The sequence below is a fragment of the Buteo buteo genome, chromosome 1 (genome assembly GCF_964188355.1).
Source record: "Buteo buteo chromosome 1, bButBut1.hap1.1, whole genome shotgun sequence".
Taxonomy (NCBI): domain Eukaryota; kingdom Metazoa; phylum Chordata; class Aves; order Accipitriformes; family Accipitridae; genus Buteo; species Buteo buteo.
Window position 1 is genome coordinate 67,502,496 of NC_134171.1, and position 11,880 is coordinate 67,514,375.

An 11,880-nucleotide genomic window follows, 5' to 3' on the forward strand; every position below is an offset into this window, starting at 1 on the left:
CCTGAATAACTTGTGATTCTGTTTTACTCCACATTTTCTTACTGATTTATTACCTTGGGTTAACAATTAAGATTGAACCAGTTTGCAACAGCATGTCCTGCTACTATGTATTTTTTTCTGGGTGTGGGCTTCAGGAAAAACCCAAGACAACAAGGTATGCTGTTAAAACAGGCAGTGTTCTGGAAACCCTAATTCTGTAGTGCATAGTAATCCACTAAAAGCTAGTCAGCAGTTTCTAGCATTATGATCAGTGTCCATGATCTAAAAAGAGGTGACGCAGACAATCTGTGCATTAGCAGGTATCCTTGGACTGACGTTTCTATTGCTACCGCAATCTCTTTTCCTCACGCCCTTCTGCACACCGTGTGATGGACCCACTGACTGCCAGCCCCACGACCCTCAGCCAATTTTCACTGTCGGTACTATGCCTGTTGACCTTGAAAAGCCTGCTCCTTGCATAGCTGCCTTTCAACCCTGAGATCTGAACAGAACAAGGTTTCACCCAGATTTTTTCCCATTACATTTTTGTAGTTGCCCAAGAGGTTTCTGCCTTGCTTGAGCAAAGGAAGAGGTGCAAAAAGATGGGTGAAGGGGGATGTTGCTGACCAGAATTACCCATTTAACTGCCCACTGTCCTCCAGTCATGCAAGCCTGTGGCACAAACCCTGCTGTAAGTCCTAGAGAACGTGCAGCGCACTGCAGTTTTCTGTGGTGCTCAGATGCATGTGATATCCTTTCCTTGCTTCTCATGTCACGTCTTCACAGAACTGTAGCTTGCGGCGTAAGCTGCGGTGAACGTAGGGTTGCCTGCAAGACTGGACAGGAAGACCAGACCAGAATGGTGTGGCTGTGGCAGGGGTGCAAGCAGGAGGTGGGGGTTAGTAAGGGGAGACAGTGTCTAGCTTGGTTTTCCATCAGGGAAATAATACTTTGAAGTTTTTAATAGTTTTAAACCCTTTGGAGTGTCCAGTTTGTGCCTTGGTTAAATGTGGGAGGCACTGCTCCTCATCAGCAAGCCTGCTCTGAGTGCTATGGACGCTGTGTGCATGAAGTGACTCTTTCATAAACCCTCTAGCAGCAAGTAGCTTTACTGAGCAGTTGCTTACAATGATTTATTTTTTGTGAGGCAGTTTTCCAAATCTGTTTTCAAGAAATAGTTGTTTTCTGGACAGAGGAAATACATATGGAGTTGAATAAATATCCAAGGCTGAGCTCCTTCACAGAAGACAAAGCTCCTGGCATTGCATAGTCTCCACCTGAGGCCTGTTTGCTGTTCATTAGGTGACCACTGGCTTTTACTTCATTGATGTGAGCAGCAAAAAGCACCTTGCTGTGCTTTAAAAGAGGAGCTTCCCTCTGTCACCTGTGTTTCACTGGGAGAGGAGATGCTAACACATCAGTCTTTTAGGATTAGAAGGGAACTCTTACTTCAGGAACTCTAACGACTAGGTTTTCAAAACATTGAGTACAGTGGCATTTGAAGCTAGCTGAAACTCAGGTTGAAGATGAGCCTTTTACTGTACTTCCAAGAGTGTGTTTAACCCTCTCTTGTCAGAAGAAATGCTTTATAAAACTTCTGGCTGGCTCAATTACATGTTATTAATTTTATTCCCAGACCTGATGTGGAACAGCTGCAAACACCAACAAAGTGAGCCACGTGTCAATTTTTTTGTTAAGGCTCAAAGTCTTGAAGCCAGATGTTTGAGCAACAGCAGAGGGAAAAATGAATTCCATTCACTGGCAGGGGTATAAGCCTCTGTGTCATAGGATCTTCTCTACTCCTTTGAGCCATCATTTGTACAGTTTTCTTGAGTCCTTTTCTCAAAACAAACAGGAGAACCTGGAACCTGAAGAATGGTTATCACATGGAGGAGACCAGAGCAGATAAAAAGAGCTGACCAAGCATGCTGGCTTCAGCAGGTATGCAGACTGCCTGGGCTGGAAGGCCCACACCCAAGCAAATGAGCCCTGCTGAAGATCATCATCTCCACTCGGGTTGCTTCCCCAGGAGACCAGCCTTCGCTGGGGGAGAAGACTGCCCTGCGGAGGGCTCTCCTTGGCAAGCACAGCAAAGGACAGCCAGCCATGGCACAGGTCACAGGCAGAAAGGACAGGTTTTACTGGGCAAAGCTGTATGTCAGCAGACTCCCAGTTTCACCAGGGGTACACCACGTTGGAGCTAGAAGGCTGGATGACCAGATTTATTCGGGGACTTCAGGATAATCTTGGCATCAGGTAATTTTTGAAATGTTTGTAAGAATTAGGCGTTTGAGAATGGGGGATGCTGGCAAAGCCAGCTGCAGAAAACTTTATCTACATCCTAGAGACCCTTAAATTTCTGGTCAGAGTACTGTGTCTTTTGCTACGGTGATTTATAGTGAGGTACCTGCTGCTGAAGAGAGAGAACAAATTCTTCTCTCTTGAGAGCCAAGCAAGAACTATCATTCCCCCCATGCCCAGGAGAGGTGCAGGGGTGCAGCCATCACCCCTCCATGTCTACTGCAGCATACAGCAGTGGAAGAGTAGTTGCCCAGCTCAGGGTTCAGTCTCCTTGCTGGGTTTGAGAGCATCTCTGTGCTATGTCAGGAATGAGACCCTCCTTATCTCCCACAGTGGCTCTTTGTAGCAGAGATCTTTGATGTGGAGATTGTCTGAGGAGGAAAATGCATGTTTAGTTATCCTAAAGGGCAAGGCATTCATCTCCAAAGCTGCAGTTCTCGGTCCCATTTCCCAGTGCCATTTCTGTGCTGGGAAGCAAACACGTCTTCCTGCTCCTTCCTGGAAAAAGTTGGCATTGGCAGATGCTGCGTGCCAAGCACCTCCAGAGGAGGGAATGTGGAAGGCTCTGTACGCAGGCTTGGTGTGTTCAGGATGAGCGTGGATCTGCAGGCTAATCCTCAGGCTGGAGGAGACCTGTGTTTTGAGCAGTCCCAGAAGCAGAAGTTGGTGAACATGGGGAGCTTTAATCGGAAAGTGCATAGGCATTTATGTTTTCAAAAACCTTCAGGGTTAGTTAGTGGCCAAGCAGAAATCCTGCAGCGCGCAAATCTGGATTTGGGTTTTTAAATCCCCCATAACCTTTCTGTTTGTCTAAGCAAAAGTAACATCAAATGTATTTCAAGAATACGGCTTCCCAAACATGCAGCAAAGGCTGCTAACTCTAGCTTTCACATTAACTGGAATAGGCTTAATCAAAACACGTCATGTTGATCTGAAAGCCTTTGGTTTACCTTGATGGATTTTCTCCTAAGAGCTTTTACACCCATACACTTGAGCAAAGTGACCAAATTGCCCCATGCAATCAGTAGTACTTCAAGACTAAATATACCTAGTAAATAGAAAGGAAAAATTTAGGGTTTCAATTTAGGCTCAAAGCCATCTAATGCCTTGTTATTAAATAGCTTTTCCCACACTTGAATGACCCTCTTGTCTCCAGCAAAGACATGTTTCCAAACCAGTCCCAAGCTAGCTAATTTCAGCCTCAAACAAAAACCAGGGAGGCCACTTGGCGAAGTGAACAAAGGCGAGGGGAAGCTTTTCCTTTAGCTTGCAGCATCCTCACCTCTTCTAATGCCAGATGTACTTTCAAAAGCAGAATGTAAATTTGTCCTTAGCTTCCTCTGTTGTAAACTGACAAATTATAGTCATTACGCAACCAAAGTAATTTCATGCTGCAAAAATACATGTTTACAAACACTTCCTATCCCAAGAGAAACAGAAGACATAGCTATAAAGGAAGCCCGGAGACTGACACTCATAACAGCTCTTAAGGCCAAGAATGTCACTGAGTGGGGACACAAGCCTCCACTGCACTAACCATTAAACCAAAAGGATCTTTGCTAATCTAATAAGTCACTGTAAGATTTGGTAGATAACACTGCTTCTGCTAGGGTGGCATGAAAAAGAGTGCTAGTCTGTACGTGTTGGTGTATTTGACCTTACTTCAAACCAAGGACAATGTCCTCCGAAGCTTTGGCTAGAAAACAACATGGTATATGTCTTCTATGCTCTCCTAAATAATTTGTCAGCATTGAAGTTATCATATTTATCTCATCTGGTATACAGCAAATGTAGTACCACCCCTTTTGAACAGAGGCTGTAAGATAGAAAAAAAAATAGCTTGTAGACATCTGCTGCTTGTGAGCTTTTATTTCTGTGAAGATCCGCGTGCAGCAGGACAACAGAATGGCCTGTCTGCTGCAGGTGGCATCATTCCTAGCCACCAGATCACAAACTGTAAATCTCTAGGAGAAAGCTTTAAATGCTTTTTTTATTTAGTTTTTTACAGTCTGTAGAAACTCGCATACCGCAAAAGTTCAGAAGAGAGCATTTGTCAGAATCAGACAAGGTCCCCTTGTGTACTTCGTGGTTGCTTTTTAATTTGTGCAGAGATTAGGGATGTCTTTAACACAAGAATGATTTATCCACAGTGGCTCAATAACACTAACTTCACACAAATTCTTTTGCTTCATGGTTGTTTGGTTTGGTTTTGTGGCTGGAGCATCTGTATAACCCCAGTATGTGAAAGAAGTCCCAATTGCCTGATAATTTGGATGCTCCTAGGCTAAAAACTTTGAAAACTCCCTTGTAAAACAGATTAAATTGAGAGCAATTTTATTCAGTCTGTTCCACTCCTGCCCCTTCCCTTTTTGAAGGTCTCATTTAAAAACAAACAAAAAGGAATGCTGCCCAAGAAGTGCAGGGGTTTTTCTTAATTGCCTCACTTGGAAGGTGTCTGTCTTTAACTGTGCTGTAGCTAGAAATTTCTTCCAACTTACACATTTACTCCTATGCCTGAAAACTTCCACAGGTGAACATTTATGTTCAGTTGTGTCTGTGATAGCCAAGTATGACAGCTCACTGGAGACCCAGCCTGCACTTAATGTCTGTCAAGGCAGTGAGGAAAACCAGCTGACCCCCTCTGCTACCGCCTTTAAGCTTGCTGTTACACCAGTAAGTTCGAGTAAGCGGCGATTGCAAATCACCAACATAGTGGTGAAACCATTAACAACAGCTAATGTGTTTTCTAGATTTAAAAGCTTGAGGCCTTGCAGTAGTTTGTAAGTTCAGTGTGGTAAGCCATGAGCAAAAGCATAAAGGAAGGCTGCAGCAATTTTTTTGGTTTTGTGCCATTGCAAGGCAAAGGTATTTGAAAGGTGAGGACTTTGAAAACCTTCCTGGAAGAATTTTAAGAGGTAGGAAGCCAAACAATATAACTAAGCAATGATTTTTTTTTAAACAATGTATCCCTTCAGCGTTAAAATTTAAGGCAGGCAAACTCCACCATGAGGGTGCAATAAGGCAGGCTTTGCTGTAAGTGGCATTAAGCTTTAATTCGCTGCTCTTGTTCTAAGGGGTCAGATGATGATCTTTACATCGGTACACCAGGAAATAATTTAAACATAATTAACTTGAGCTAACACTGAAACTCTTGGGAACATGATGGTGTTCGATGCAAGGGGAGGTTTAACTTGCTCTTTATCAGGGTTGCGATATTACTGTTTGAATTAAGACTTGTCTTGATTAAACTTGACCTAAGTGAGAATACAGTTGGGTTCATAATATTGCATTTGCTCAGACTGTAGTTCTGGTATACTTTAGAGTGGAGAAGGACTGAACTATTGTTTTACAGAGGACTAATATAGCAACTTACTTTTATAAATGCTGTGCAAGTTCTCCGTTGCTTATGCCTGGTTCTCACATTCTTGTTTCAGTAACTGTTTTTTTTGAAAATACGTTATAATTCAACCTTATCAGGATTAATCTTTGTTCTCTATCTAACAGTTAGTAAATAGGTTATTTTATACTTGTATGCCTTTTCAGATAGGCTGTAAAGATAGCTGTCTGTGGAGTTTTTTATTATTTGTATTTAAAAACAAACACATAAAAACACTAAAGCAAAAATCCCTACAGCAATCCCTACTTTTGAGAGACAAGTTAAAGAGAAACTTAGAAATGAAATGCATTCACATGGATCCTGAGAGACTAACAGCTGAATGCAATATTTTAAAAAACAGTACTTTTGCCTGGGACTACCAAATTAGGATATATTTTGGTAGTTCAGATGAAACCTATCTCCTTTTGTCTGACTGAAAGGACCAAGCTAGATGCTATACCTCCTCCCAATGTCTTTAGAGTATGGCCCTTCATTCCACAAAACCCAGGCTAGTTTTTTTTTGAAGGCTGCCTGATTTTTCAAGTAGAAGAAGAGAGGAGAGGAGGGAGTTTGGTTGTGTAGCTGCCTCCAGAAGCTACTTGCAGCTTCAGAGCAGATACCAATTCCCTCCTCCTACACACAGTCAGCTCCCCTCCTTGCAAACTGTCTGCAACCTGCAGCCCTGCTGCAGGATTCACCTGTTCAGTTGTGAAACACAGACCATGCCAGGCATCTCCTCTGCAAGACTTTGTAAAAAAAGCAACCAACCAACCAAACAAAAAAAAAACGCCTCGAAGTGGACCCAGTAGCTGGAAAATGGCTTTATCATTTTTTAGAATGTTAGGTGCTGGAGGTGCCACTCTCAGGTTCCAGCTGCCCTGAAGGCAAGCCTGCAGCCCATGGCACAGAGGGTGGCCTTGCAGAGTGCACCCACCTGGTGTTCCCACAGAGCCACGAGCATCTGATCCAACACCCACCCAGTTGAGGGACGGAAGTGTAATGCCTAAATTAGCTGTATTCACAGACCAAAACCCCAAACTTGAGGGAAAGATGGTACTTTCCTGGAAGTAGCTATTTAAAAAATCAAGTAAATGTCTACATTTTGACTCTTCTAGGTGCAACAACTTGAAAATAAAGTAATATATCCAGGTGCCACATCTTTTTCACAATAGCATTCAAGTATCTCCTACAATTTTGGGCAGACCATCTTCCTGAATTGGCCACTTCTGCTTCTCACCTGCTCATTGAGCCAAAAAAAAAAATAGCAGTTTGTATATTTTGGGAAGGGGGTGAGGGAAGAAGCAAATGAAGGCTTTTCTATATGGAATGAGATGACCCAAAATGAAAGCAGTTGTGCAAAATAGCCAAATCAGAGATCTGTTCCCCTGATCTATGCTGCTCACATGTACCAGCATGCTGTGTCTGGCCCTCAGAAAGAGCACACAGCCTTTCCCGGCTGAAAGCCCAGTTGGACCTATTCAAGTACACAAATGATACTCTTCAGGCCACCTCCATTTTTTTGCTCAACTTATAAAACATCCACTCCCCCCCCCCCCCCAAAAAAAAAGCTCTGTGCCCTTCACTGCACCTGGCTCTTTCAAGCACGTCTGTGCCCTCGCAACGTATCTCCAAAAAATCCCCTCTGCAGCCTGTTAGACACAATTCCTCTTGCTCCAAATCACTGCTCCCCTGCAGAAAAAAACACATAAGCTGGCATGCATGTGCAGCAACAGTGCAATCCCACCCCTATAGCACCTGCAGGAGGGCAACGAGGGAAAAAGTCTCTCCAGGTGCGGTGTGTGCCATTGCCTGCTGCTGCGGGGGGACAGGGCAGAGTCGGCTCTGAAAATCCACGTGGGGTACTGGGAAAGGCTGAATGTGCCAAACGGACTGGCGAAAGGCAGAAAAGCAGGGCGTGACTCTAAATCAGAAACTAAGCAGCTTTGTGCAATTAGAAGCAAGATGAGTCTGGCCTGAGTTTAGCCTTCTGGCTGGTGGTGAGAAGGTGCCGAGATGCTGCCTAGGCTGGACGTGGTGTTTTGGTGTGCTGGGGCTACAATGTGGCCGTGTTGGCATTGCCCTGGAAACAGCGAGAAAGCCCTGCTCTGGAGGCTGCCTTACAAAGGGCTGCTAGTGGCAATAGGACATCTGGAAACCACGTGAAGGCTGCAGATGGTGGAAATGTGGTACGTGGGAAGCATGTGAATTGCTCAGTAAGCCTCTAGGAATGGTGATGGAAACTCCTACATGGTAGAGATCTTCCTCGGGTGTCTCAGGAAGGAGTTTATCATCACGGTGCAAGCTACAGCTTACACTCATGCAAAAAATATCAGCATTATTTCTGGATAGGGAGATTGAGTCACCTTTCAATTTTAGGTAAATCTGATGGGTGGTTTGTGTGACAGAGAAACAGGAATTGAATGGCATTTGTAGGTCACGTAATACAATCCCCTACAGCAGGTACAACTATACCATCAAGCCCTGTTGACAAAGCAATCTCACCTTGAATTTAAAAGCTATTTTACTACTGGAAAATTGTCACAGAAATGTGATTCCTTTCTCAGAGTGTTAGGAGGCATGTGAGCCAATGTAATTTGAGTTTTTTGTTTTGTCTTGTCTTCCCCCAGACTTTAGACAGTCATGGAGGAAAAAACAAATCCTGTAACTTAAAATTATATTGATTTTTTTTTTCCCCAACTAATATTTCCTGTTTAAGGTTGCATCATTTATAAATGTTAAAGTCCTCTATATTAATTCAATACTGCCAGTCCATAAATTCAGTTCTTGGTATGGATTGTGCTGTGAACTCAAGATGTTCTATGCTTTAGTCCTGGTATTTGTTTGAATTTGCTTCATTTTTCCTTTTCACTAGTTGTTCTACTAGAATCTGGACCAAAGACCACTTCATGGGAGTCTTTTCCTCAAACTTGTAATAGGTATGTTTAAGAACCAGCTGTGATTCCTGAGTGAGGGGAATGAGAAGATAAGCATCTGTAACTGGTGAGTCTGTATCACAGAGGCTGAAGTCCAGCATGTTTTCTCCTGCAGTCTTTATCTCTGCCCAAAGGTGAGTCATTTTGGTAATAATTCAATATTGTGTCATAAATCATAGAAAAAGCTAGATCAAAGACCTCCTTATGAGGGATAACTGAGGCTTTGAGTGGCCAAAAGATTGGCACCTCTTGAAGAAGCTGGAGAATAGAATTACTGCAGCAACTGTGTCTGCAAGCATTACCTCTTACCTCTTTGGCTTTGACAAGAAGAGCTAAGCTAAGGACAGTCCTCTTCTCCTAAAAAGGTGGTTTGTGGCTTTCCTTCAAACAGGGAAGGAAAATCTCCTTGCATGATCTTTCATCAGGTGACATGGAGAAGGAACAGCTGAAGTGTTGTCTGCACGGGTCCATCTCTGTAACATTTAGAAGCTATTGAATATGACATTCATTATTTTCCTTATAGATATCACTCCTTTACCTTGATTTACTTCCTGTAGCATCTGCTGGAAAATGTAAGGTTTTAGACACAGGTAGTGAATATTCCTATTAGCCAGCTAAGAGAGATTTTTCAAGCTCTGTTGGCCACTTCCCAGTTCCCAGAACACAGATTTTGCAGGAACTGTCCTCTCTTAGCTCAGTTGTGATAGTCAGCATTTTCTGCTGATAAGAGTATATCCCCATGCCTTTCTGATTGTGCCTGAAAGTGGAAATAAAATCAGTTGCAGGATTTGCAGTTTATCTCTTCAGAGGGGACAAGAGGAAATGATGGGGAGAGACAGCTAACTGGTTGAAAGATTTGCACTCCAAATGAGGGAACACCAGCAGGAGGAGTTTGTGGGAAGGAACTGTTTTCCAGAAGCCTTCTTTGGATGTTTTGAGAGAGGAGGGTGGCACATGCAGTGACAGCAAGTGTGTAATAACACTCAGGAATGTCTTCTGTCAGAGGCTCATCAAATTCCAGAGAGTCCTGCACTTGTTTTCTTACTGCTGACAATGTACAAAACTATCTGGTGTTTTGAGGAAGAAATGATCACATGATGGAGGAGAAGGAGGCAGGAGAAGAGATGAGAGGATTAAAATAAATATGCAAGCTAATTTGTCTGTTTCTTGATCAGTTGATTTAAGGAAAAAGAAGAAGTAAGCTTAAAATCATGCAGGGAAACTGCTGCCTTTCATACCCAAGCCTTATTTTCAGACATGTTATCCATTAGCAATAAAATATCCCCACTAGCTACAGACACTGTTGGGGTGAATATACATCTGGCAAGGTAGTGTCCAAACCCCGTCCTGTCTGACTGACCTGTGTGGCTGGCTTGAACTTCAGAAGTGGATATGCTGGTTTTGGCTGGGATAGGCTTAATTTTCTTCATGGCAGCTACTATGGGGCTATGTTTTGGATTTGTGCTGGAAATAGTGTTGATAATTCAGGGATATTTTCATTACTGCTGAGCAGTGCTTACACAGAGTCAAGGCCTTTTCTGCTCCTCACACTGCCCCACCAGTGAGTGCAGTTTTTTCTTTACCTATTAAACTGTCTTTATCTCAACCCATGAGTTTTCTCACTTTCACTTTTCCGATTCTCTCCCCCATCCCACTGCGGGGGTGGGGGGGGAGTGAGTGGCTGGGTGGGGCTTAGCTGCCAGCTGGGATTAAAGCACGACAGTGCATTACATCAAGCCGCAACCACTTCTCTTGCCTCAGGAGGTACATTTATAGACCTTCCAGCTGGGGCTTCAGTTCATTTTCAGAAGCCTACGTTTCACATCTGATAGTAGCAATTGGGTGTTGAGAGAAGAACCCATTCTTTTAGGCAGTATTTATGCATGAAAAAAATTAAATAAAGAACATGAGGAAGCTGACACCCAAGTACTGAGTTGGTTGTAGTTTTGCCATGGGACATTCGTACATGGCTTCTTCCAGAAGTTTTGGTTAAGCATTCATTTTGCCTATTAAAAAACCTTTTTTGCAAAAGCTGGCTGGCCAAAATGATGAAACCATACAAAGCCAGGAGTTTCTTCTTTCCTCTTGTGACTCAAGGTAAAGTGTCATTTTTACATGTTTAAAGTACTGTATGCTGGTGTACAGATGTACAATGTTGCTGACAGATAATTATCAGTACCAGTCTGCATAAATCAATGAAAAGCTAAGACACATTAAATCTATTTCTTAACCCTGCAATAGAGGTTTTGCAATGCATGGGTACACTGAGAGACGATTGTAGACCAATAGCTAGAATATTCTGGGAAACTATTTGGGGTTCTGAGGAAATCGCATGGTATTGTGGTAACATGGGCCCAGAGACTAACACATCTAGCCATTTGAAAAGCACCAGGTAACTTCTGATTATAGACAGCATGAACTGTGTTTTGTTATCCTTGAGTCCACACAAATATACCAAGGCTGTAGCTTATCTCTACTACAATTTCAGTTCTCCGGACACTGGATGTCATGCTTATTTTAATCTGGGGTTTTTTTTCCACTTTTCTCAATAGGCAGACTCCTAAAGAAAGATCCACTGGAGGTGTGGACCCTGTATACTGGGTTTAAGCCTATTGACAAAGCATGGGCTCTTTCCAGTCATGTTTCACATGGCTTGCTCAGAAGCAGCCCTTAGTTACCTGGCAATCTACCACGGAAAATTCTTATCATCTACTTTTGGAATAGTCAATAATTTGGCTAATGAGAGATCTCTTTGGATCACCTAGCTGATGTGACACAATTATTCTACTTGGAGATAGAGGACACACTGCTTTTATGTTTGAATTGAAGTTTGAATCCCAGCCTATGACTTGAAGGGAGACTGATGATGTAAGTTGCTGTTAACAAGGCTGCCACAAGCACTGACAAGATTTTTTGTTGTTTCTTAAAACTAGTTTTATGTGACATAGCTAATAATATTAGAAGGGCTTCACGTTGCCCGATTTGTTCACAGGCAAGAGACTGTCAAAGAGATTACTCCTTCTCTACAGTAAGCTCTGTACACATCTAAAAGCTCCAGACTCCCTCCATGTACACACAAGCAATTCTAATGATATTGAAGAAGAAGGGACTCCCAAGTCCTTCCAGTGCAACATTAGTCATAGGAGGATCTAGTTCCATTCTGAATGAAAATGTAGGGGGTTTAGGAACAAATGTGTATAAAGTGGTTGTAAATACATTAAGGCTAGGAATTAAATGGAAGAAGTAGCTTACCGTGGAAACAGGAAGTTTTTGAAACAGCCTTTCTGAAGT